Consider the following 22441-nt stretch of genomic DNA (forward strand, 5'->3'; position numbering starts at 1 on the left):
CTGAAGTTAGTTGTACCACCATCTGAAGTTAGTTCTACCACTATCTGAAGTTAGTGCTACCACCATCTGAAGTTAGTGCTACCACCATCTGAAGTTAGTTCTACCACCATCTGAAGTTAGTTCTACCACTATCTGAAGTTAGTTCTACCACCATCTGAAGTTAGTTCTACCACTATCTGAAGTTAATTCTACCACCATCTGAAGTTAGTGCTACCACCATCTGAAATTAGTTCTACCACCATCTGAAATTAGTTCTACCACAATCTGAAGTTAGTTCTACCACCATCTGAAGTTAGTGTTACCACCATCTGAAGTTAGTTCTACCACCATCTGAAGTTAGTTCTACCACCATCTGAAGTTAGTGCTACCACCATCTGAAGTTAGTTCTACCACTATCTGAAGTTAGTGCTACCACCATCTGAAGTAAGTACTACCACCATCTGAAGTTAGTACTACCACCATCTGAAGTTAGTACTACCACCATCTGAAGTTAGTACTACCAACATCTAAAGTTAGTACTTCCACCATCTGAAGCTAGTACTACCACCATCTGAAGTTAGCTCTACCACCATTTGAAATTAGTTCTACCACCATCTGAAGTTAGTTCTACCACCATCTGAAGTTAGTGTTACCACCATCTGAAGTTAGTTCTACCACCATCTGAAGTTAGTTCTACCACCATCTGAAGTTAGTGCTACCACCATCTGAAGTTAGTTCTACCACCATCTGAAGTTAGTTCTACCACCATCTGAAGTTAGTGTTACCACCATCTGAAGTTAGTACTACCACCATCTGAAGTTAGTTCTACCACCATCTGAAGTTAGTGCTACCACCATCTGAAGTTAGTGCTACCACCATCTGAAGTTAGTGCTACCACCATCTGAAGTTAGTTCTACCACCATCTGAAGTTAGTTCTACCACCATCTGAAGTTAGTGCTACCACCATCTGAAGTTAGTTCTACCACCATCTGAAGTTCGTTCTACCACTATCTGAAGTTAGTTCTACCACCATCTGAAGTTAGTTCTACCACTATCTGAAGTTAGTTCTACCACCATCTGAAGTTAGTGCTACCACCATCTGAAATTAGTTCTACCACCATCTGAAATTAGTTCTACCACCATCTGAAGTTAGTTCTACCACCATCTGAAGTTAGTGTTACCACCTTCTGAAGTTAGTTCTACCACCATCTGAAGTTAGTTCTACCACCATCTGAAGTTAGTGCTACCACCATCTGAAGTTAGTTCTACCACTATCTGAAGTTAGTGCTACCACCATCTGAAGTAAGTACTACCACCATCTGAAGTTAGTACTACCACCATCTGAAGTTAGTACTACCACCATCTGAAGTTAGTACTACCAACATCTAAAGTTAGTACTTCCACCATCTGAAGCTAGTACTACCACCATCTGAAGTTAGCTCTACCACCATCTGAAATTAGTTCTACCACCATCTGAAGTTAGTTCTACCACCAACTGAAGTTAGTGTTACCACCATCTGAAGTTAGTTCTACCACCATCTGAAGTTAGTTCTACCACCATCTGAAGTTAGTGCTACCACCATCTGAAGTTAGTTCTACCACAATCTGAAGTTAGTTCTACCACCATCTGAAGTTAGTTCTACCACCATCTGAAGTTAGTGCTACCACCATCTGAAGTTAGTTCTACCACCATCTGAAGTTAGTTCTACCACCATCTGAAGTTAGTGTTACCACCATCTGAAGTTAGTTCTACCACCATCTGAAGTTAGTTCTACCACCATCTGAAGTTAGTTGTACCACCATCTGAAGTCAGTGCTACCACTATCTGAAGTTAGTGCTACCACCATCTGAAGTTAGTTCTACCACCATCTGAACTTAGTTCTACCACCATCTGGAGTTAGTGTTACCACTATCTGAAGTTAATGTTACCACCATCTTAGCCTTCCTTCCTCACCCATCTTATCTGGTCCTTCACAGTTGTGTTTATTCTGACATGGCTCGGTAGAAACTATGACTATATCAAATTCTCATTCAGTCTCTATTCTTACCCAGAAATATTCATTTCTGGCTCTTTTGTTTACTTTCCTATTCATCAGCATTTTCTGTTTTCTATATTTCTCCTATGTTCTTGTAATTTTAGCTGCTGCTTCCCTGCACCTTTTTTACAGAAAAATTTTACAGTATCAGAAGTGTTATCGCACCTCAGCTCATCTCAAGGCTCAGCCCCTATCTGAGGTATACTACCACCCCCAGGATGCCACCCACACCAGTCGACTAACACCCAGGTACCTACTTACTGCCAGGTAAACAATGACAGCAGGTATAAGGTGACTAACACCCAGGTACCTACTTACTGCTAGGTAAACAGAGACAGCTGGTGTAAGGAAACATGCTCACATACTGAGTGTCTGTGGTTCGGTCCGGGGATCGAACCACGGACACTCAATGTGTGAGCCGAGTACGCTGCCAACCGAGCCAACATGGCTTCATTTTATTCATGCTCATGCTTCTTCTGCTTCCGGGTATGAATTTCTTCTTTGCCTTCCAGCACTGTCCAACTACGTACTCCATCTTATAAATTACTTCATTGTCTGTAGAGTTTCTTTTGTTCATATTAAGTTTGTTCTTGCTTTCTCACTGTCTGTCTTCATGTTCACTTCCACAAGGTACGTGAAGCTCAGCACTGTCTGGTCGCTAGCACCGAGGGACCTCTTATGTTCATGTCCTCTATATCAGAGTTACTTAGGATAAACACAGGGTCCAGCCTCACTGGTTTGTCGCCTCTTCTCTCTCTCTGTCTGCCTGTCTGTCTATCTGTCTCTCTCTTTGTAGGTGTGTCCCTGATGTATTGACTCTTGAAGATCCCATCATCCCCTCCAGCAACTTAGCTCTCCATCTATCCAGTTCTCCCTGAATCTCTAGACGTTCCCACAGTATTTCCTTATGGATGAAGTTTTCCATGATCAGTAGTTTTGCATTACACATGTGGATTTTTCTAGCTACCTCCGTTATCGTGTCCACCAGTCGCCCTATTGCTGTTTTCAACATATTCCTTTTTTGGTCTCCTGCTTCTTAGTGGTGGGTTGTACATTACTGTTGTTGCCATTTTGGTTTCCCCGCTCTGAATGTACTTATTATGCAGTCCTTTGGCCTACCTCAGCTTATTAAACTCATCTTAAAAGTCCACTGGTCCCCCATTAGCAATACTACTGTTCCACCTCCTCATGTATCTCTGTTTTTTTTTTTTAATTATTTGATATCCACCTGGGAAGATTGCATCTGCTGTCACCTCTGTGAGTTGGTCTCTGTTATTGCTACGATATCTGGGAATGCCTCCTCTGTTTACTCTCTTATTCATCATTCTTATTTGTCATCACATCTGCATTTGTTGTCGCACTTTCATTCTCCCCTCCGCTATTGTGTTCTGATTTTTGGGTTCCTGCTCTCCTTAAGGTTAGATCTTGCACTGGAAGGGAGTGGGACTACGGATGTGGATGAGAAAGGATGGGGAAGGTAGGAACAGAGGGAAAAGGGGTTGGGAATTAGGATGAGGGTTGGTTGTGGGAAAGGATTGTGTTTTGATAGGGGATAGGAATGAGGGTATAGGAAAAGGATGAGAGGGAAGGAATGGTTTTGTTGATAAATGGTTCAGAGAACCGATAAGTTGATGATTGAGACACTTGTGCAACACTTGGGAATCTTTATTGTGGAAACGTTCCGCCAACAAGCGCCTTCCTCAGTCCAGTACAGAGACAGGGTTTGTATGATTTGTTTTGCGTTTTGGTGTATGAGTGGGAAGGGGAGTGGGGTTCAAGGGATTCTCTATTTCATAGTTCAGTGTTCACCTGGATACTGACATTCAGCACCTGTTTTGCTCTCTAGTTCTCCCTGTCTCTGGCTGTTTCTTATTCTCTCGTTTGGTTGCTTCCTCTCCTGTAACGTTCTCTCCCGATTCAGGAACACAAGATGATATCGGTCCAGCCTCCTCGACAATGGTTTGCGCCTCTAGAGCATATTTCGAGTCATTTCTGATGCAAGAGTCAGTTTGACTGGTCGTATTTTGGCCCTTGTGTACTTTTCAGTTCTCTAAAAATTTGCCACCTCAGCCTCACCATTTATCTGTTCAATGATGTTATGATTCTCCCTGTCATCTGCTGACCATATCTCATCAGTTGTTCTTCCTTAAGTCTCCCAAAGTCATGGATAATCAACGATCTCCTGTATATAAATTACCGATTTGTAATTTCTCATGTGTTACTATAGGAGCAGTGTGTGTGTGTGTGTGTGTGTGTGTGTGTGTGTGTGTGTGTGTGTGTGTGTGTGTGTGTGTGTGTGTGTGTGTGTGACTCAACTATTTGTGGTTGCAGGGGTCGAGACTCAGCTCTTGTCCCCATCTCTTCACTGATCGCTACTAGGTCCTCTCTCTCCCTGTTCCATGAGCTTTACCATACCTCATCTTAAAACTATGTATAGTTCCTGCCTCCATTACATCACTCGCCAGACTATTTCACTTTCTGACAACTCTGTGACTGAAGAAATACTTCCTAACATCCCTTTGACTCAGATATCTGAGTCTTCGGCTTCCAACTGTGATCCATTGTTTCTGTGTCCCATCTCTGAGACATCCTGTCTCTCTCCACCTTGTCTATTCCTCGCAGTATTTTGTATGTCGTTATCATGTCTCCCCTAACCCTTCTCCCCTCCAGTGTCGTCAGGCCAATTTCCCTTAACCTTTCTTCGTAGGACGTGTGTGTGTGTGTGTGTGTGTGTGTGTGTGTGTGTGTGTGTGTGTGTGTGTGTGTGTGTGTGTGTGTGTGTGTGTGTGTGTGTGTGTGTGTGTGTGTGTGTGTGAGCGTGATACAGAATATCTCAGAGTATGGGGGTTATACTAACACTGTCAGTGACTGGACCAGTTGTGAAGAGGATGCTCACTGAGCTACTGAAGGACGCAGTGACTGTCACTGTCTGACATATAGCTCCAAGACAGAGCAGTGATAGACGAGGGTCCTCCTTAACTTCAGCCCCGTCAACCTTTGTGTGTGACCCGTGACCCACGCCCCACCCTGTCTGCCTGACTCACGGCTTACCTTTTTGACTCAAGTTACATCCAGAAGTGTACTGTTGAATTAACTAGCTTACTAGAGACATAGTGAAGACAAAACACGTTTCAAAATAAGCTTTTACTGCGACGACATTTCTCTCTGTGTAGAATTTTATAATAACAACCAGTTTACTATATTTCTTGATATAAAATTTGCATTTGATCCAGCAAGCAAGAGTTATCCTACATAAAGTAGCCAAGATTAACATGGGTGATAAGCTAATTAGTTGGATAACAGATTACCAGTCAAACAGTTTCCTCTGTTCTCTACCAAGGCTTTAGAAGTGACAAGGAAATGTCTCTAGGCACACCACAGGGAGGAGTTCTCACTCCCACGATATTTAACGTCCGGATTAATCCACTTCTAAACCTAATTAATACTTTCACTTCAACATAGAGCCACTTTTTAGTATATTTTTCTATACATTGTAACATTTTACACATTAGTTTAAATATTCATAAGAAACTGTTTATTTAACGTATTTGTTGTTTATCATCCTGCAAACAAATGGATGGACCATAGCTGGAGTACACCAGGAGAGCGTGTCGGGGGTCAACGCCCCCGCGGCTCTGTCCATGACCAGGCCTCGCCACAAAACAAGAAGAATGCAAAACAACCACTGAAAAATTAGTGAAATTCCAATCGCTTTCGTGATTTTTCACATTATCAGAGTGGATGTTTTGCATATTGTGATATCGCCTGTTTACTGTGATCTTATTGCATTACTTAAGACTCTCAATTTCTTACGCTTTGTTGCATGGATCATGATGTTCTCAACATAGCATGTTATCTAAAAAAAAACCTTCTCATACAGTAATTTTTAAGCAATGTGATCTAAATTTTTTAGCAATGTGGACTAAAGTGGTTTCTAGGGCCCCACCGGGATTAGGGGCCCTTAAGCTTAAGCTTTATTAGTTTCATAATAGGTCCGCCCTTACTGGAAGGTGCTATGTGCACCTTCCAGTAGTCCAAGACACCACATACTCCGTTAGACTAGAACAGGAAAATCAACATTTCTTATGAAAGTTGGAAGTCTTAGACACAAGAAGGAAATTGAACGTGTTCAACTCACCGTCATTCCTTAACTTGTGGTCCTGGTGAGTCACAAGGAATTTGGATCCAACCACAGACTGCTCAGACACCTCAACCTTAGTTTTTACCCAGGGACGTTGAACCTGCGGGTCACAATCTTCACTGGAGGTTACCACTAGAGCAAGACGACTACCACCAAAGACTCGGATACCTGTACGCGCTACAACCAAAGATTCTGGTACCTGTACATATTACAACCAAAGACTATGGTACCTGTACATATTACAATCAAAGGCTCTGGTACCTGTACATATTACAATCAAAGGCTCTGGTACCTGTACATATTACAATCAAAGATACTGGTACCTGTACATATTACAACCAATGACTCTGGTACTTGTATGCTCTATGACCAGAGATCCTGGTACCTGTACATATTGTAAATAAAGACTCTGGTATCTGTACATATTACCAACCACCTATTTGTGAATGCAGGGTTCCATTCGTAGCTTCTGGCCCCGAGTCGTAGCTCCTGGCCCCGAGTCGTAGCTCCTGGCCCCGAGTCGCAGCTCCTGTGAAAAAGTGGAAGTGATGAAAGTGACAAGATGTTCCCAGCATGAAGAGGACAGCAGATAATACCTGTCTTTATATTTTGCCCTCTTACTGAGGCCCTCTTCAGCAGAAAGGCTGGTAGACAGCAACCGCCCAGGGAGGTACTACCATCCTGCCAAGTGAGTGTACAAAGGAAGCCTGTAATTGTTTTACATGATGGTAGGATTGCTGGTGTCTTTTATTGTCTCATAAACATGCAAGATTTCAGGTACGTCTTGCTACTTCTATTTACACTTAGGTCACACTACACATACATGTACAAGCATATATATACACACCCCTCTGGGTTGTCTTCTATTTCCTTGCCAGTTCTTGTTCTTGTTTATTTCCTCTTACCTCCATGGGGAAGTGGAACAGAATTCTTCCTCCGTAAGCCATGCGTGTTGTAAGAGGCGACTAAAATGCCGGGAGCAAGGGGCTAGTAACCCCTTCTCCTGTATATATTACTAAATGTAAAAAGAGAAACTTTCGTTTTACTTTTTGGGCCTCCCTGCCTTGGTGGGAGACGGCCGGTTTGTTGATATATATATATATATATATATATATATATATATATATATATATATATATATATATATATATATATATATATATATTTATATTTATATATATATATATATATATATATATATATATATATATATATATATATATACAAGGAATTCGCAAGAGCAGGCGAAATATACACAAACACTGATCTCTGGCTGAAGGAGACTCGAACCTACGAACCTTGGAACAAGGTACGCAGTGCTATACCAAACTCACAACACTGGACAATACCTTCGAGTCCAGCTTGCGCTAGATTTTTTATCCAAGGCAGCCAGCTTTCAGGGAGAAGGCTTAAGCTTTTCATCTCATCCCCTGCATGCATCAGCGTGTAGCGCAAGCTACACGCCAAGGTATTGTCCAGTGTGGGTAGATTGGTAAAGCACTGCGTACCTTGTCCTAAGGCTCGTAGGTTCGAGTCTCCTTCAGCCAGAGATCAGTGTTTGTGTATATTTCGCATGCTCTCGCGAATTCCTTGTATATATATATATATATATATATATATATATATATATATATATATATATATATATATATATATATATATATATATATATAGATATATATATATATATCAGCATGAGGCTGATACGTGAGTATCAAGGCAACAACAGTGCCGTGACACAAGCAGTGGAATATGTGGCAAGTTATTACCACCGGATCAAGGTGAGTTAGAACACTGGTAATAGCATAGAGCACCGGGCACTGATGGAGACAGTGATAGAGACAGTGATGGAGACAGAGATACGGACAGTGATGGAGACAGAGATACAGAAAATGATGGAGACAGAGATACAGAAAATGATGGAGACAGAGATACAGACAGTGATGGAGACAGAGATGGAGAGAGCAAGATGGATGAGTCAAAGTGAAACTAGTTCTATGTCACACTCTCACATTGTGATCTGTAAGTTTCATGAGGAATTATCAACACTGCGACGAAACTTGAAACATTTATATCTATATAAAATTTATGACCATAAACGTTAGTGAGCATTTTGAAACTTAAAGAAAATGAAGTACTACTGAAAGTAACTTTCAGCGGTACTGAAAGTAACTTTCAGCAGTACTGAAAGTAACTTTCAGCAGTACTGAAAGTAACTTTCAGCGGTACTGAAAGTAACTTTCAGCAGTACTGAAAGTAACTTTCAGCGGTACTGAAAGTTACTTTCAGCAGTACTGAAAGTAACTTTCAGCAGTACTGAAAGTAACTTTCAGCAGTACTGAAAGTAACTTTCAGCAGTACTGAAAGTAACTTTCAGCAGTACTGAAAGTAACTTTCAGCAGTACTGAAAGTTACTTTCAGCGGTACTGAAAGTAACTTTCAGCAGTACTGAAAGTAACTTTCAGCAGTACTGAAAGTAACTTTCAGCAGTACTGAAAGTAACTTTCAGCAGTACTGAAAGTAACTTTCAGCAGTACTGAAAGTAACTTTCAGCAGTACTGAAAGTAACTTTCAGCAGTACTGAAAGTAACTTTCAGCAGTACTGAAAGTTACTTTCAGCGGTACTGAAAGTAACTTTCAGCAGTACTGAAAGTAACTTTCAGCAGTACTGAAAGTAACTTTCAGCAGTACTGAAAGTAACTTTCAGCAGTACTGAAAGTTACTTTCAGCGGTACTGAAAGTAACTTTCAGCAGTACTGAAAGTAACTTTCAGCAGTACTGAAAGTTACTTTCAGCGGTACTGAAAGTAACTTTCAGCAGTACTGAAAGTTACTTTCAGCGGTACTGAAAGTAACTTTCAGCAGTACTGAAAGTTACTTTCAGCGGTACTGAAAGTAACTTTCAGCAGTACTGAAAGTTACTTTCAGCAGTACTGAAAGTAACTTTCAGCAGTACTGAAAGTAACTTTCAGCAGTACTGAAAGTAACTTTCAGCAGTACTGAAAGTAACTTTCAGCAGTACTGAAAGTAACTTTCAGCAGTACTGAAAGTAACTTTCAGCAGTACTGAAAGTAACTTTCAGCAGTACTGAAAGTAACTTTCAGCAGTACTGAAAGTAACTTTCAGCAGTACTGAAAGTAACTTTCAGCGGTACTGAAAGTAACTTTCAGCAGTACTGAAAGTAACTTTCAGCAGTACTGAAAGTAACTTTCAGCGGTACTGAAAGTAACTTTCAGCAGTACTGAAAGTAACTTTCAGCAGTACTGAAAGTAACTTTCAGCAGTACTGAAAGTAACTTTCAGCAGTACTGAAAGTTACTTTCAGCGGTACTGAAAGTAACTTTCAGCAGTACTGAAAGTAACTTTCAGCAGTACTGAAAGTTACTTTCAGCGGTACTGAAAGTAACTTTCAGCAGTACTGAAAGTTACTTTCAGCGGTACTGAAAGTAACTTTCAGCAGTACTGAAAGTTACTTTCAGCGGTACTGAAAGTAACTTTCAGCAGTACTGAAAGTTACTTTCAGCAGTACTGAAAGTAACTTTCAGCAGTACTGAAAGTAACTTTCAGCAGTACTGAAAGTAACTTTCAGCAGTACTGAAAGTAACTTTCAGCAGTACTGAAAGTAACTTTCAGCAGTACTGAAAGTAACTTTCAGCAGTACTGAAAGTAACTTTCAGCAGTACTGAAAGTAACTTTCAGCGGTACTGAAAGTTACTTTCAGCGGTACTGAAAGTTACTTTCAGCAGTACTGAAAGTAACTTTCAGCAGTACTGAAAGTAACTTTCAGCAGTACTGAAAGTAACTTTCAGCGGTACTGAAAGTAACTTTCAGCAGTACTGAAAGTAACTTTCAGCAGTACTGAAAGTAACTTTCAGCAGTACTGAAAGTAACTTTCAGCGGTACTGAAAGTAACTTTCAGCAGTACTGAAAGTAACTTTCAGCAGTACTGAAAGTAACTTTCAGCTGAAAGTAACTTTCAGGTACTGAAAGTAACTTTCAGCAGTACTGAAAGTAACTTTCAACAGTACTGAAAGTAACTTTCAACAGTACTGAAAGTAACTTTCAGCAGTACTGAAAGTAACTTTCAGCAGTACTGAAAGTAACTTTCAGCAGTACTAAAAGTAACTTTTAGCAGTACTGAAAGTAACTTTCAGCAGTACTGAAAGTAACTTTCAGCAGTACTGAAAGTAACTTTCAGCAGTACTGAAAGTAACTTTCAGCAGTACTAAAAGTAACTTTCAGCAGTACTGAAAGTAACTTTCAGCAGTACTGAAAGTAACTTTCAGCGGTACTGAAAGTAACTTTCAGCAGTACTGAAAGTAACTTTCAACAGTACTGAAAGTAACTTTCAACAGTACTGAAAGTAACTTTCAGCAGTACTGAAAGTAACTTTCAGCAGTACTGAAAGTAACTTTCAGCAGTACTGAAAGTAACTTTCAGCAGTACTAAAAGTAACTTTCAGCAGTACTGAAAGTAACTTTCAGCAGTACTGAAAGTAACTTTCAGCAGTACTGAAAGTAACTTTCAGCGGTACTGAAAGTAACTTTCAGCAGTACTGAAAGTAACTTTCAGCAGTACTGAAAGTAACTTTCAGCAGTACTGAAAGTAACTTTCAGCAGTACTGAAAGTAACTTTCAGCAGTACTGAAAGTAACTTTCAGCAGTACTAAAAGTAACTTTCAGCGGTACTCAAAGTAACTTTCAGCAGTACTGAAAGTAACTTTCACCAGTACTGAAAGTAATTTGTTCATATTAAGGTATTAAATTTAAACCGGTTTAAAATGAAAGGATACATAATTCAAGCCTTGATCAGAGAATATTACTTAACAATGTACAGAAAATTCAAAGCTATTAACATTGTTCGCAATTAATATACATTAGAACCTCGGTGTTCGAACGTCCTGGTTGTCGAACAAACTGGAGTCCAAAGAAATTTGTTCAGAAAAAACTGACCCGGTCTTTGGACGTTTTTTTTTCTGGAATGAGAACACGATGACTTGTTGATATTTAAGTTGTATAAAACTTGAGAGAAAGCCGTGTTTCAAAAGTGCTTTGAGGTGACCTCTGACACTGACCTGACTCTCCGAGACTATTGGATGAGTCAGTTCAACCTCCTCCAGTGTGTGAGGCTGATAATTTAAAGTCTGGCAAATACTGTTTCCCACATCCAACTTATCGCAGTTCTCACACCACCTAGGAATCAATTAATACACAAATAACCCGCACATAGAAGAGAGGAGCCCAAGACGACGTATCGGTCCGACTTGGACCATTTACAAAGTCACACATCAATTAAGTTCAAACACTGGGGTTCCACTGTATCTAGAAATCAGAAATGTAAAAAAAATCTTCCTTCTGACCTCTACAGTTAATGTAATGTGTTTGTATTGTGAATTTAGATAATCTTTGAACATCGTAAATTATTCTTGAACATCGTAAATTATTCTTGATTATCGAAGAACAAAATAGTGTCATGAACGTATTGTATATCGCTATAAATGTCAGAAATATTAGTTGCTGTATATTGGCAGCTCTTCGCAAAACTTCCAAATCAGAACTTGCCTGTATATACTTGTGTCACAGATCTAGTTTTTAAGTCATCCGTCTCACCCAGAGAGTCAGGAACATCCATCTCGCTCTGAGAGTCAGGAACATCCGTCTCACTCTGAGAGTCGGGAACATCCATCTCACTCTGAGAGTTGGAAACATCCATCTCACTCTGAGAGTTGGAAACATCCATCTCGCTCTGAGAGTCGGGAACATCCGTCTCACTCTGAGAGTTGGGAACATCCGTCTCACTCTGAGAGTTGGGAACATCCGTCTCACTCTGAGAGTTGGGAACATCCGTCTCACTCTGAGAGTTGGGAACATCCATCTCACTCTGAGAGTTGGGAACATCCGTCTCACTCTGAGAGTTGGGAACATCCGTCTCACTCTGAGAGTCAGGAACATCCATCTCACTCTGAGAGTCAGGAACATCCATCTCACTCTGAGAGTCAGGAACATCCATCTCACTCTGAGAGTCAGGAACATCCATCTCACTCTGAGAGTCAGGAACATCCATCTCACTCTGAAAGTCAGGAACATCCGTCTCACTCTGAGAGTCAGGAACATCCATCTCACTCTGAGAGTCAGGAACATCCATCTCACTCTGAGAGTCAGGAACATCCATCTCAATCTGAGAGTCAGGAACATCCATCTCACTCTGAGAGTCAGAAACATCCGTTTCACTCTGAGAGTCAGGAACATCCATCTCACTCTGAGAGTCAGGAACATCCATCTCACTCTGAGAGTCAGGAACATCCATCTCACTCTGAGAGACAGTAACATCCATCTCACTCTGAGAGTCAGGAACATCCATCTCACTCTGAGAGTCAGGAACATCCATCTCACTCTGAGAGTCAGGAACATCCATCTCACTCTGAGAGTCAGGAACATCCATCTCACTCTGAGAGTCAGGAACATCCATCTCACTCTGAGAGTCAGGAACATCCATCTCACTCTGAGAGTCAGGAACATCCATCTCACTCTGAGAGTCAGGAACTTTCATCATTTGCTTTAAGTCACCTGTTAAATTCTAGTAACTTTTAACATTTAGAGTAAATGTTCTAATACGCTTAACCTTAGCCAACTTACATTTTTGATGCCCTGAAGCTTGAACTGTTATGGGTCCCTGAAGCTTGAACTGTTATGGGGTCCCTGAAGGTTGAACTGTTCTGGGTCCCTGAAGCTTGAACTGTTATGGAGTCCCTGAAGCTTGAACTGTTATGGGTCCCTGAAGCTTGAACTGTTATTGGTCCCTGAAGTTTGAACTGTTAAGGGTCCCTGAAGCTTGAACTGTTATGGGTCTCTGAAGCTTGAACTGTTATGGGTCCCTGAAGCTTGAACTGTTATGGGTCTCTGAAGCTTGAACTGTTATGGGTCTCTGAAGCTTGAACTGTTATGGGTCTCTGAAGCTTGAACTGTTATGGGTCCCTGAAGCTTGAACTGTTATGGGTCCCTGAAGCTTGAACTGTTATGGGTCCCTGAAGCTTGAACTGTTATGGGGTCCCTGAAGCTTGAACTGTTATGGGGTCCCTGAAGCTTGAACTGTTCTGGGTCCCTGAAGCTTGAACTGTTATGGAGTCCCTGAAGCTTGAACTGTTATGGGTCCCTGAAGCTTGAACTGTTATGGGGTCTCTGAAGCTTGAACTGTTCTGGGTCCCTGAAGCTTGAACTGTTATGGAGTCCCTGAAGCTTGAACTGTTATGGGTCCCTGAAGCTTGAACTGTTATGGGTCCCTGAAGCTTGAACTGTTATGGGTCCCTGAAGCTTGAACTGTTATGGGTCCCTGAAGCTTGAACTGTTATGGGTCCCTGAAGCTTGAACTGTTATGGGGTCCCTGAAGCTTGAACTGTTCTGGGTCCCTGAAGCTTGAACTGTTATGGAGTCCCTGAAGCTTGAACTGTTATGGGTCCCTGAAGCTTGAACTGTTATTGGTCCCTGAAGCTTGAACTGTTAAGGGTCTCTGAAGCTTGAACTGTTATGGGTCTCTGAAGCTTGAACTGTTATGGGTCCCTGAAGCTTGAGCTGTTACGGGCCCCTGAAGCTTGAACTGTTAAGGGTCCCTGAAGCTTGAACTGTTATGAGTCCCTTAAGCTTGATCTGTTATGGGTCATTGAAGCTTGAACTGTTATGGGGTCCCTGAAGCTTGAACTGTTATGGGTCACTGAAGCTTGAACTGTTATTGGTCCCTGAAGTTTGAGCTGTTATGGGCCCCTGAAGCTTGAACTGTTAAGGGTCCCTGAAGCTTGAATTGTTATGGGTCCCTTAAGCTTGAACTGTTATGGGTCCCTGAAGCTTGAACTGTTATGGGTCCCTGAAGCGTGAACTGTTATGGGATCCCTGAAGCTTGAACTGTTATGGATCCCTGAAGCTTGAACTGTCACGGGGTCCCTGAAGCTTAAACTGTTATGAATCCCTGAAGCTTGAACTGTTATGGGTCAATGAAGCTTGAACTGTCACGGGGTCACTGAAGCTTGAACTGTTATGGGATCCCTGAAGCTTGAACTGTCACGGGGTCCCTGAAGCTTGAACTGTTATGGATCCCTGAAGCTTGAACTGTTATGGGATCCCTGAAGCTTGAACTGTTATGGGTCACTGAAGCTTGAACTGTTACGGGTCCCTGAAGGTTGAACTGTTATGGGTCCCTGAAGCTTGAACTGTTACGGGTCCCTGAAGGCTGAACTGTTATGGGTCCCTGAAGCTTGAACTGTTATTGGTCCCTGAAGCTTGAACTGTTACGGGTCCCTGAAGTTTGAACTGTTATGGGTCCCTGAAGCTTGAACTGTTATGGGTCTCTGAAGCTTGAACTGTTATTGGTCCCTGAAGCTTGAACTGTTACGGGTCCCTGAAGCTTGAACTGTTATGGGTCCCTGAAGCTTGAACTGTTATGGGTCCCTGAAGCTTGAACTGTTATGGGGTCACTGAAGCTTGAACTGTTATGGATCCCTGAAGCTTGAACTGTTATGGGTCCCTGAAGCTTGAACTGTTATGGGTCCCTTAAGCTTGAACTGTTATGGGGTCACTGAAGCTTGAACTGTTATGGGTCCCTGAAGCTTGAACTGTTATGGGTACCTGAAGCTTGAACTGTTATGGGGTCCCTGAAGCTTGAACTGTTATGGGTCCCTGAAACGTGAACTGTTACGGGTCCCTGAAGGTTGAACTGTTATGGGGCCCTGAAGCTTGAACTGTAACGGGTCCCTGAAGCTTGTACTGTTATGGGGCCCTGAAGCTTAAACTATTATCGGGTCCCTGAAGCTTGAACTGTTATGTGTCCCTGAAGCTTGAGCTGTTATGGGTCCCTGAAGCTTGACCTGTCATGGGGACCCTAAAGCTTGAACTGTTATGGGGACCCTAAAGCTTGAACTGTTATGGATCCCTGAAGCTTGAGCTGTTATGGATCCCTGAAGCTTGAACTGTCACGGGGTCCCTGAAGCTTGAACTGTTATGGGATCCCTGAAGCTTGAACTGTTATTGGTCCCTGAAGCTTGAACTGTTATGCTTCCCTGAAGCTTGAACTGTTATGGGTCCCTGAAGCTTGAACTGTTACGGGTCCCTAAAGGTTGAACTGTTATGGTTCCCTGAAGCTTGAACTGTTACGGGTCCCTGAAGGTTGAACTGTTATGGGTCCCTGAAGCTTGAACTGTTATTGGTCCCTGAAGCTTGAACTGTTACGGGTCCCTGAAGCTTGAACTGTTATGTGTCCCTGAAGCTTGAACTGTTATGGGTCTCTGAAACTTGAACTGTTATTAGTCCCTGAAGCTTGAACTGTTACGGGTCCCTGAAGCTTGAACCGTTATGGGTCCCTGAAGCTTGAACTGTTATGGGTCTCTGAAGCTTGAACTGTTATGGGGTCACTGAAGCTTGAACTGTTATGGATCCCTGAAGCTTGAACTGTTATGGGTCCCTGAAACTTGAACTGTTATGGGTCCCTGAAGCTTGAACTGTTATGGGGTCCCTGAAGCTTGAACTCTTATGGGTCCCTGAAACGTGAACTGTTACGGGTCCCTAAAGGTTGAACTGTTATGGTTCCCTGAAGCTTGAACTGTTACGGGTCCCTGAAGGTTGAACTGTTATGGGTCCCTGAAGCTTGAACTGTTATTGGTCCCTGAAGCTTGAACTGTTACGGGTCCCTGAAGCTTGAACTGTTATGTGTCCCTGAAGCTTGAACTGTTATGGGTCTCTGAAACTTGAACTGTTATTGGTCCCTGAAGCTTGAACTGTTACGGGTCCCTGAAGCTTGAACCGTTATGGGTCCCTGAAGCTTGAACTGTTATGGGTCTCTGAAGCTTGAACTGTTATGGGGTCACTGAAGCTTGAACTGTTATGGATCCCTGAAGCTTGAACTGTTATGGGTCCCTGAAGCTTGAACTGTTATGGGTCCCTGAAGCTTGAACTGTTATGGGGTCCCTGAAGCTTGAACTCTTATGGGTCCCTGAAACGTGAACTGTTACGGGTCCCTGAAGGTTGAACTGTTATGGGGGGCTGAAGCTTGAACTATTACGGGTCCCTGGAGCCTGAACTGTTATGGGGCCCTGAAGCTTAAACTGTTATGGGGTCCCTGATGCTTGAACTGTTATGGGTCCCTGAAGCTTGAGCTGTTATGGGTCCCTGAAGCTTGAGCTGTTAAGGGGACCCTAAAGCTTGAACTGTTATGGGGACCCTAAAGCTTGAACATTTATGGGGCCCTGAAGCTTGAACTGTTATGGGGCCCTGAAGCTTGAACTGTTACGGGTCCATGAAGCTTGATCTGTTACGGGGTCCCTGAAGCTTGAGCTGTCACGGGGTCCCTGAAGCTTGAACTGTTATGGGTCCCTGAAGCTTGAACTGTTAAGGGGTCCCTGAAGCTTGAACTGTTATGGGTCCCTAAAGCTTGAACTGTTACGGGTCCCTGAAGCTTGAAGTGTTACGGGTCCCTGAAGCTAGAACTGTTACGGGTCACTGAAGCTTGAACTGTTATTGGTCCCTGAAGCTTGAACTGTTAAGGGTCCCTGAAGCTTGAACTGTTACGGGTCCCTGAAGCTTGAACTGTTACGGGTCCCTGAAGCTTGAACTGTTATGGGTGCCTGAAGCTTGAACTGTTATGGATCCCTGAAGCTTGAACTGTTACGGGTCCCTGAAGCTTGAAGCGTTACGGGTCCCTGAAGCTAGAACTGTTACGGGTCACTGAAGCTTGAACTGTTATTGGTCCCTGAAGCTTGAACTGTTACGGGTCCCTGAAGCTTGAAGTGTTACGGGTCCCTGAAGCTTGAACTGTTACGTGTCTCTGAAGCTCGAACTGTTATGGAGTCCCTGAAGCTTGAAGTGTTACGGGTCCCTGAAGCTTGAAGTGTTACGGGTCCCTGAAACTTGAACTGTTATGGGGTCCCTGAAGCTTGAAGTGTTATGGGTCACTGAAGCTTGAAGTGTTACGGGTCCCTGAAGCTTGAAGTGTTACGGGTCTCTGAAGCTTGAAGTGTTACAGGTCCCTGAAACTTGAATTGTTACGGGTCCCTGAAACTTGAAGTGTTACGGGTCCCTAAAGCTTGAACTGTTATGGGTGCCTGAAGCTTGAACTGTTATGGGTGCCTGAAGCTTGAACTGTTATGGGTGCCTGAAACTTGAACTGCTATGGGTGCCTGAAGCTTGAACTGTTATGGGTGCCTGAAGCTTGAACTGTTATGGGTGCCTAAAGCTTGAACAGTTATGGGTGCCTGAAGCTTGAACTGTTATGGGTGCCTGAAGCTTGAACTGTTATGTGTGCCTGAAGCTTGAACTGTTATGGGTGCCTGAAGTTTGAACTGTTATCGGTGCCTGAAGCTTGAAATGTTATGGGTGCCAGAAGCTTGAACTGTTATGGGTGCCTGAAGCTTGAACTGTTATGGGTGCCAGAAGCTTGAACTGTTATGGGTGCCTGAAGCTTGAACTGTTATGGGTGCCTAAAGCTTTAACTGTTATGTGTGCCTGAAGCTTGAACTGTTATGGGTACCTGAAGCTTGAACTGTTATGGGCCCCTGAAGCTTGAACTGTTATGGGTTCTTGAAGCTTGAACTGTTATGGGTCCCTGAAACTTGAACTGTTATGGGTGCCTGAAGCTTGAACTGTTATGGGTCCCTGAAGCTTGAACTGTTATGGGTACCTGAAGCTTGAACTGTTATGGGTCCCTGAAGCTTGAACTGTTATGGGTGCCTGAAGCTTGAACTGTTATGGGTCCCTGAATCTTGAACTGTTATGGGTCCCTGAAGCTTGAACTGTTATGGGTCCCTGAAGCTTGAGCTGTTATATGTCCCTGAAGCTTGAACTGTTATGGGTCCCTGAAGCTTGAACTGTTATGGGTCCCTGAAGCTTGAACTGTTATGGGTGCCTGAAGCTTGAACTGTTATGGGTGCCTGAAGCTTGAACTGTTATGGGTCCCTGAAGCTTGAACTGTTATGGGTGCCTGTAGCTTGAACTGTTATGGGTTCCCTGAAGCTTGAACTGTTATGGGTGCCTGAAGCTTGAACTGTTATGGGTGCCTGAAGCTTGAATTGTTATGGGTGCCTGAAGCTTGAACTGTTATGGGTGCCTGAAGCTTGAACTGTTATGGGTGCCTGAAGCTTGAACTGTTATGGGTGCCTGAAGCTTGAATTGTTATGGGTGCCTGAAGCTTGAACTGTTATGGGTCCCTGAAGCTTGAACTGTTATGGGTCCCTGAAGCTTGAACTGTTATGGGGTCACTGAAGCTTGAACTGTTATGGATCCCTGAAGCTTGAACTGTTATGGGTCCCTGAAGCTTGAACTGTTATGGGTCCCTTAAGCTTGAACTGTTATGGGGTCACTGAAGCTTGAACTGTTATGTGTCCCTGAAGCTTGAGCTGTTATGGGTCCCTGAAGCTTGAACTGTTATGGGGACCCTAAAGCTTGAACTGTTATGGGGACCCTAAAGCTTGAACTGTTATGGATCCCTGAAGCTTGAGCTGTTATGGATCCCTGAAGCTTGAACTGTCACGGGGTCCCTGAAGCTTGAACTGTTATGGGATCCCTGAAGCTTGAACTGTTATTGGTCCCTGAAGCTTGAACTGTTATGCTTCCCTGAAGCTTGAACTGTTATGGGTCCCTGAAGCTTGAACTGTTACGGGTCCCTAAAGGTTGAACTGTTATGGTTCCCTGAAGCTTGAACTGTTACGGGTCCCTGAAGGTTGAACTGTTATGGGTCCCTGAAGCTTGAACTGTTATGGGTCCCTGAAGCTTGAACTGTTATTGGTCCCTGAAGCTTGAACTGTTACGGGTCCCTGAAGCTTGAACTGTTATGTGTCCCTGAAGCTTGAATTGTTATGGGTCTCTGAAACTTGAACTGTTATTGGTCCCTGAAGCTTGAACTGTTACGGGTCCCTGAAGCTTGAACCGTTATGGGTCCCTGAAGCTTGAACTGTTATGGGTCTCTGAAGCTTGAACTGTTATGGGGTCACTGAAGCTTGAACTGTTATGGATCCCTGAAGCTTGAACTGTTATGGGTCCCTGAAGCTTGAACTGTTATGGGTCCCTGAAGCTTGAACTGTTATGGGTCCCTTAAGCTTGAACTGTTATGGGGTCACTGAAGCTTGAACTGTTATGGGTCCCTGAAGCTTGAACTGTTATGGGTACCTGAAGCTTGAACTGTTATGGGGTCCCTGAAGCTTGAACTGTTATGGGTCCCTGAAACGTGAACTGTTACGGGTCCCTGAAGGTTGAACTGTTATGGGGCCCTGAAGCTTGAACTGTAACGGGTCCCTGAAGCTTGTACTGTTATGGGGCCCTGAAGCTTAAACTATTATGGGGTCCCTGAAGCTTGAACTGTTATGTGTCCCTGAAGCTTGAGCTGTTATGGGTCCCTGAAGCTTGAACTGTTATGGGGACCCTAAAGCTTGAACTGTTATGGGGACCCTAAAGCTTGAACTGTTATGGATCCCTGAAGCTTGAGCTGTTATGGATCCCTGAAGCTTGAACTGTCACGGGGTCCCTGAAGCTTGAACTGTTATGGGATCCCTGAAGCTTGAACTGTTATTGGTCCCTGAAGCTTGAACTGTTATGCTTCCCTGAAGCTTGAACTGTTATGGGTCCCTGAAGCTTGAACTGTTACGGGTCCCTAAAGGTTGAACTGTTATGGTTCCCTGAAGCTTGAACTGTTACGGGTCCCTGAAGGTTGAACTGTTATGGGTCCCTGAAGCTTGAACTGTTATGGGTCCCTGAAGCTTGAACTGTTATTGGTCCCTGAAGCTTGAACTGTTACGGGTCCCTGAAGCTTGAACTGTTATGTGTCCCTGAAGCTTGAACTGTTATGGGTCTCTGAAACTTGAACTGTTATTGGTCCCTGAAGCTTGAACTGTTACGGGTCCCTGAAGCTTGAACCGTTATGGGTCCCTGAAGCTTGAACTGTTATGGGTCTCTGAAGCTTGAACTGTTATGGGGTCACTGAAGCTTGAACTGTTATGGATCCCTGAAGCTTGAACTGTTATGGATCCCTGAAGCTTGAACTGTTATGGGTCCCTGAAGCTTGAACTGTTATGGGGTCCCTGAAGCTTGAACTCTTATGGGTCCCTGAAACGTGAACTGTTACGGGTCCCTGAAGGTTGAACTGTTATGGGGGGCTGAAGCTTGAACTATTACGGGTCCCTGGAGCTTGAACTGTTATGGGGCCCTGAAGCTTAAACTGTTATGGGGTCCCTGATGCTTGAACTGTTATGGGTCCCTGAAGCTTGAGCTGTTATGGGTCCCTGAAGCTTGAGCTGTTAAGGGGACCCTAAAGCTTGAACTGTTATGGGGACCCTAAAGCTTGAACATTTATGGGGCCCTGAAGCTTGAACTGTTATGGGGCCCTGAAGCTTGAACTGTTACGGGTCCATGAAGCTTGATCTGTTACGGGGTCCCTGAAGCTTGAGCTGTCACGGGGTCCCTGAAGCTTGAACTGTTATGGGTCCCTGAAGCTTGAACTGTTAAGGGGTCCCTGAAGCTTGAACTGTTATGGGTCCCTAAAGCTTGAACTGTTACGGGTCCCTGAAGCTTGAAGTGTTACGGGTCCCTGAAGCTAGAACTGTTACGGGTCACTGAAGCTTGAACTGTTATTGGTCCCTGAAGCTTGAACTGTTACGGGTCCCTGAAGCTTGAACTGTTACGGGTCCCTGAAGCTTGAACTGTTACGGGTCCCTGAAGCTTGAACTGTTATGGGTGCCTGAAGCTTGAACTGTTATGGATCCCTGAAGCTTGAACTGTTACGGGTCCCTGAAGCTTGAAGCGTTACGGGTCCCTGAAGCTAGAACTGTTACGGGTCACTGAAGCTTGAACTGTTATTGGTCCCTGAAGCTTGAACTGTTACGGGTCCCTGAAGCTTGAAGTGTTACGGGTCCCTGAAGCTTGAACTGTTACGGGTCTCTGAAGCTCGAACTGTTATGGAGTCCCTGAAGCTTGAAGTGTTACGGGTCCCTGAAGCTTGAAGTGTTACGGGTCCCTGAAACTTGAACTGTTATGGGGTCCCTGAAGCTTGAAGTGTTATGGGTCACTGAAGCTTGAAGTGTTACGGGTCCCTGAAGCTTGAAGTGTTACGGGTCTCTGAAGCTTGAAGTGTTACAGGTCCCTGAAACTTGAATTGTTACGGGTCCCTGAAACTTGAAGTGTTACGGGTCCCTAAAGCTTGAACTGTTATGGGTGCCTGAAGCTTGAACTGTTATGGGTGCCTGAAGCTTGAACTGTTATGGGTGCCTGAAACTTGAACTGTTATGGGTGCCTGAAGCTTGAACTGTTATGGGTGCCTGAAGCTTGAACTGTTATGGGTGCCTGAAGCTTGAACTGTTATGGGTGCCTAAAGCTTGAACAGTTATGGGTGCCTGAAGCTTGAACTGTTATGGGTGCCTGAAGCTTGAACTGTTATGTGTGCCTGAAGCTTGAACTGTTATGGGTGCCTGAAGTTTGAACTGTTATCGGTGCCTGAAGCTTGAACTGTTATGGGTGCCAGAAGCTTGAACTGTTATGGGTGCCTGAAGCTTGAACTGTTATGGGTGCCAGAAGCTTGAACTGTTATGGGTGCCTGAAGCTTGAACTGTTATGGGTGCCTAAAGCTTGAACTGTTATGTGTGCCTGAAGCTTGAACTGTTATGGGTACCTGAAGCTTGAACTGTTATGGGCCCCTGAAGCTTGAACTGTTATGGGTTCTTGAAGCTTGAACTTTTATGGGTCCCTGAAACTTGAACTGTTATGGGTGCCTGAAGCTTGAACTGTTATGGGTCCCTGAAGCTTGAACTGTTATGGGTACCTGAAGCTTGAACTGTTATGGGTCCCTGAAGCTTGAACTGTTATGGGTGCCTGAAGCTTGAACTGTTATGGGTCCCTGAATCTTGAACTGTTATGGGTCCCTGAAGCTTGAACTGTTATTGGTCCCTGAAGCTTGAGCTGTTATGGGTCCCTGAAGCTTGAACTGTTATGGGTCCCTGAAGCTTGAACTGTTATGGGTCCCTGAAGTTTGAACTGTTATGGGTGCCTGAAGCTTGAACTGTTTTGGGTGCCTGAAGCTTGAACTGTTATGGGTCCCTGAAGCTTGAACTGTTATGGGTGCCTGTAGCTTGAACTGTTATGGGTTCCCTGAAGCTTGAACTGTTATGGGTGCCTGAAGCTTGAACTGTTATGGGTGCCTGAAGCTTGAATTGTTATGGGTGCCTGAAGCTTGAACTGTTATGGGTGCCTGAAGCTTGAACTGTTATGGGTGCCTGAAGCTTGAACTGTTATGGGTGCCTGAAGCTTGAATTGTTATGGGTGCCTG

Source organism: Cherax quadricarinatus, chromosome 77 (assembly GCF_038502225.1).
Source record: "Cherax quadricarinatus isolate ZL_2023a chromosome 77, ASM3850222v1, whole genome shotgun sequence".
In the NCBI taxonomy this organism is placed as follows: Eukaryota; Metazoa; Arthropoda; class Malacostraca; order Decapoda; family Parastacidae; genus Cherax; species Cherax quadricarinatus.